Raw genomic sequence first — 5,590 nt, 5'->3', positions numbered from 1 at the left:
CTTGCTTCTTGGTCGTGATATTTTGTGCGGTAATAGAAACACTGGTAAGACACCATTTGATGGGGACTTTGCTCTACTCTGGACGGAATGTGAGTGAAGGGTTCAACTTCTCTGAGTACCTAGACCTGTAAGTCTTCTCTTCTCTGGTGGGGCTGGGGCCACTGGGCTATACCTCTAAAGCATGCCACAGGATAGGAAACCACATGGCCTGCTGGGGGTCTATAGGTTGTGGGTGGATTAGTTGAAATCCCTCTCCACCTGGCTGTGTAGACAGAGAAGTAGGAAGCCATGATTTGCTTAGTGTCCTGGTATCAGCCTGGGTTGGATCTCGGAGCTAAAACAATCTTTTCCAAGTGGTACCTCCTACGTTGTGAGATCCAGAAGGCCATAGAGTTGTAAAGGGATGGGACAGGGATTAGTGGTTGAGAATATATTGTCAGAAACCAAGAGGACAACTCATTCTCACCATCATGCCTGGTGCGGGTCGAGCTTCTTTCTGGCTTCAGGAGGCTGTACCAGCAGCAGCTTTGTGCCTTTTCTGCCTTGTGGGGAGCCAGTCTGCCTGCTTCTGTGAAAGCCTGCCTGTCAGGCGTAGTCCAGTCAGGTCAGGGTCTACTGGCAGATTGCCTGCTCTACTGACCACAGGAGGACAGGGTTTCCACTTGAAGTTCACGTCGAGGAGCTCAATGTTCTATTAGCCTTGGAGGAAGGAGGAGTGAGGGGGAGGGAGGCCTCCAGATGGGTACAGGTATTGAATGTACGTCAGCCACTGTCTCTGCTGGCTTGGGAGTTTGCTTCCCACCATACTCTAAAGCCTCTGAGAAGCTCAAGGCTGCAGCAGCACTGACTGGACAGCCCTCTCCACCTCGACCTCTGTCTCTCAGTCTTCTCTTCCGTCTTTCCTATAATCCTCACCCCCCATCTGAAGACTACTCCACTTCCTAGTGGCCTGACCCGTACACTGCAAGCGTGCCTGGTCATAGGCTCTCAGCATGACGTCACACTTTCAAGTCCTCTGTCACCAAGTCCGCTGTGTTTGTGGTGAAGTATCCCTTGCTTCGCAGTAGTTACCCCACCTCATCCCTCAACTCTTGTTTGAACCAGCTCTGACCACCAGGGCAGGAGGAAAGCATACGCTCTGCTGAGCCTTCTGTATCTTTCCAAAAAGGTTACCCTTCTTACCCTAATGGGCACTGTTCACAGGGGCTGAGGCCTGCAGTTGCCATTACCATTGTATGTCTCTCCTTTCTCAGTCCTACTAAAGCTAAATAAAGTGCACTGGGCTGGAGCACGTAAGGAAGTCACTTGCGCCATTAGTTCTGACACATGGTGGACACAGGTGATGGTCCACCGAGGACAGTTGTCCAGCCACTCTGCCCCATGGACACAAGAGTGTTAGACCTTTTCTTGCCCAGCAGCCTCTCTGGCCTGTTCCTGCTGAAGTAAGGAAGGCTGCAGCCTGCTTAGGGGGTCATGGTCCAAAATTAACATTATATATTTTGTTGCTGGATAGACAGTTGGTTCTTCTATTCAATTTTCGAGACATGATTGGTCAGAATTTTCAGTGAAAGATACTTAATCCATTTTGATTCCTTTGAATTCAGACAAGGAAAATGAGATCTGTATCTGCACTGAGGTCCCCATTGGGAGGGTCCCAATGTCAATCTAAGGGAAAACATTCTACCACGAGATGCCAGGATTTATATAGAAGGATATGTGTCTTTTGGGGGGATCATTTAGGAATGTCAGAATAAAGAGGGCATTTACCTATCAAAATTGGGAAGCACTCTTTTAATATGGGGCAGTTCTTCCCATAGGGATTTTCACCTCTCCTTAGTAGATGCCTCCATGGTGAGCCAAGCATAGTTAGACTCCAAGTGTCTAATCTGTACCTGTGGAAGACCCCACATGATTGTGAGAAGAGTAGTTGACATAGAACATTGTCACCAACTGCCTTCCTCCCTGTACGTTGGGCCTCTCTCTCCAGCCACCTTCCTCTCTGTACGTTGGGCATCTCTCATCACAACATCCCATCCTGCCTGCCTGCCTGTAAAAACCTTAACTGGAAACAAATTCTCTGTGAGGGGTCATGAAACAACCTCTCAGAATTGACCTCTCTCAAAGACCATACTAAGAGTCCGAGCAGGAGGAGACAGGAAACTTCTACTTCAGGGTAGAAACTTTCAGTTACTTAGAATGCCAGATAAGGGTTATCAAGTTGGATCTTGGAGGTATTTGTTCAGAGATAGACGTATCCCAAGCAATCTGTCCAATTCCTAGGTATCCTACCTGAAAATGAGGAAAGTTCATGTAAGAAAGCAAGAGGAATGGATGGGAAGCAAGGAATAAACTGTAAAGTCCTGTCAGGAGCCATTTAGGAAACACTAAGGCTAGCAGGTGGCCTTCCTGGAGGAGGCCTCACTCTCTGCTTGAACTAAGATGGCTGAGCTGTGAGATGCAAGGCCTCAAAGAGACTTCATCTCGGGATTGCTTTTGGCAAGTGCTGTGCCTTTCCTCTCATTATGGAATTAGTGTAATAATCCTTGGGCTTTAACCCACCCCATTGAGCAGATTTCCTGCAGATCAACCTAAAGATGACTTCATGAATCAATACTGTTCAGATGAATAATGATTTTATTGAATTCCTGATTTGATCTTAGGAAGAAAGTTTTAAGAGGTGGTTTTAGTTGGTTTCCTGGGGATACATAATCAAGAATAGAAATGTTCCAATTTCTAATTCATAATATTTAGTAAAGGCTGTATAATAAGAAATACAGTGAGCTTTCATACCCCAACCAAACAGACGACAAATAGACTTGGGAGAAATCTGTGATCCAGGAAAACCATTCTAGTTCATGTTGGCAGTGAAGCCCCTGGTGTGCAATATGGCGATGCAGGCCCCTGGGGAAGAGGTGCTTTGGGTTTATACAGCTCTTACGGGACAGAGCTGCTTGCAACTCCTTATCTATATCCTTCTGTCACTCCCATTCTGTGCAACATTTATCTATGAAAATGCTAGAGAACAGAAATAAAGATGGTGGGGTTGCACTGGGGAGCTTTGCTCCATCCATCCATCCCTCCATCCCTCCATCCCTCTATCCATCCATCCATCCTTCCATCCCTCCATCCCTCTAACCTTCCAACACTCCCTCCATCCATCCCTCCATCCTTCCATCCCTCCATCCCTCTATCCCTCTATCCATCCATCCATCCCTCCATCCCTCCATCCTTCTAACCTTCCAACACTCCCTCCATCCATCCCTCCATCCTTCCATCCCTCCATCCCTCCCTACATCCAAAGGTATATGTCTGTCTGTTCATATGTACCTATGTAGGTATATGTGTATACATGCAAGCATGCATGAACACTTGTGGCGTTGAGACTGATTGCTGGGCTAGAATGTATTTGTATCAATGTATATGTGTATGTGCAAATTTGCCTGTGTACAAAAATTTAAGTATTTTCCTTTCTTTCCTCTCTAGTTCACAAAGAGGTAACTAGGCAGACAAGGGCTCCTGGTTAACTGGCCAGAGAAGGGAGCACTAGCAATAAATCCTTTACCTTACTCCTACCCCACAGACCCAGGGCCCTCTGTTAAGAAACAGGTGTTACTTTGCCTGAAGCCATAGGTTTCTGGCCCCAGAATAACAAAGAATCAAGGGGAGTAAATATTAATACTAAGCAACTTTTACTTTTGCAAAACCCAAGTTTTGCCTCCAACAATGTTCTGTCACCTCAGCTGACTTCTGGAGCGAACCAGTGCTCTCTGGTCAGCTTCTGGCAAAGTACGACCACACCGCAAATAGGATGCGGGTTGTTTTAACTTTGATTTGATCTGTCACCAACAGTAACTCAGAATGAAGTTTTTGGATGGTGACGCTGCAGATATTAAATAACCGCTGGCCATGCACACAGCTCACTGCTGCTGCCCTTTCAGAGCAGCAGCCATGGGCTCAATCTCCAACAGACAGGTGTTGGGTCTTAAGGAGTAGCATTAGGTAGAGATGAAAAGTATGCTTTAACACACGCGGGTAGAGCTCTGCTATGGTCAAGCTCACCTGGGTACAACAGAGAATGAGCAGGACTAAAAAGGAGAGTTCCTGGAGTTATGCACATGGAGGTGAAGGATGTCACTGTCTGGGAAAACCAGGAACCCAGACTGCAGGCACACGGGGAAACCCTGTACATGAGCACTGCAAGCTAGGCCGGATTTCAGGGCAGTACAGGAACCTCACCATGTACAGACCGTGGGCTCTCACCCTACAGGAATGACCATGGAGCCACAGTCTTGACAGTGTGTTACATTTTGTTAACCCAAACTTTGAACAGCATCCACATCCTTTTAGTTTCAGCTCCCACTACCAAGGAAAATTCCTCTTACACTTCCTTATCCAAGTGAGAGCCTGATTAATATCGCCTCTCCCTGTAAAAGATCTCTGGTCACCTAAGGCCTGGTGAGATACCAGGCTGCACCTTGGGCCTGGCAGCTGCTCTTCCCTCCTTGGGAGTGGAGAGAGCCCAAGCTGCTCCTGTCTTCAGTGTCAGCATGGTTTTAGCATTCCTGAACCTTTAGTTGTCTACACTGACATAAGAGCAGTCCATGCGAAAGAACTCCCCAATCTTGAGAAGGCAGGATTAGGAGCCATGTTGGGTGTAGGTAGTTTGTGTGAGCCTCGACAAAGAGGCTGCTTTTATAAGAAATGTGGGAAATGGAGTCACTTCTATAATGCTGTATCACTAGTTTTATACATCACCACCAGTGTTCTTGTTAAAACCTAAAACTCAGCTATAATTTATACACTAAGAGAGAAGTGAACATTTTTTAAAAAGACTTATTTATTTATATGAGTACACTGTCGCTTTCTTCAGACGCACCAGAAGAGGGCATCGGATCCCACTACAGATGGTTGTGAGCCACCATGTGGTTGCTGGGAATTGAACTCAGGACCTCTGGAAGAGCAGCCCGTGCTCTTAACCGCTGAGCCATCTCACCAGCCCCAGAAGTGAACATTTAAAGTGGGTTGAAACTAAGGAATGAACCTAACACACCACCCCATCTCTCTCCCCCCGTCTCCACATTCTCTCTCTCATCCTTCCTGTCCCTCCCATCCTCCCTCCTCCCAAACCGTTAGCTCTGGGGCTTCCTGTGTCAGGCTCACGGCTCTCCCACCCACTATGAAGAAAGCCTCCATGTTAGTGCACTTCAGAAGGTCCCTCTGACAGAAGCGCTCCATGATTTTCAAATCAGACTGTGCTTATCTGTTCCTTTGTCTACTAAACTGCCTCAGCTTCACACGTGAGGCCAACAGCACTCTGGAGAAAGCTTGCCTGACCCACTGTTAATACGGAGCTGTCCTTACTGAGCATCCTCACCTTGTCCTCCCCACCTTCATCCTCCCAGGCCTCACTCAGTGTAATCAGGATCTGGGGGGGAAGGTCTAGAGGACAATTTCCAAGTTGCGGATCAAAAGTTCTTATCAATAAACCTGTGTCTTCCCACACAAAAGAGTTACCTGTGCACTAAGCCGCATTCCTTTGAAGACACGAGCAAGTATCTGTGTCATCCAGATGTGGTTTAAGCAACAGACC

At 47.1% G+C, this 5,590-nt stretch overlaps 1 long non-coding RNA gene across 1 annotated transcript in view; it reads right to left on the bottom strand.

Moving 5' to 3' along the window:
- The window catches only part of LOC102554696 (uncharacterized), a 121,316-nt gene that overhangs the window by 11,818 nt on the left and 103,908 nt on the right, over nt 1-5,590 (bottom strand). The gene's annotated exons all lie outside the window — the stretch shown is intronic.

Source organism: Rattus norvegicus, chromosome 9 (assembly GCF_036323735.1).
Source record: "Rattus norvegicus strain BN/NHsdMcwi chromosome 9, GRCr8, whole genome shotgun sequence".
Classification (NCBI taxonomy): domain Eukaryota; kingdom Metazoa; phylum Chordata; class Mammalia; order Rodentia; family Muridae; genus Rattus; species Rattus norvegicus.
Note: the sequence above shows the minus strand (reverse complement) of the source record. Positions and strands in the feature narration are given on the sequence as shown.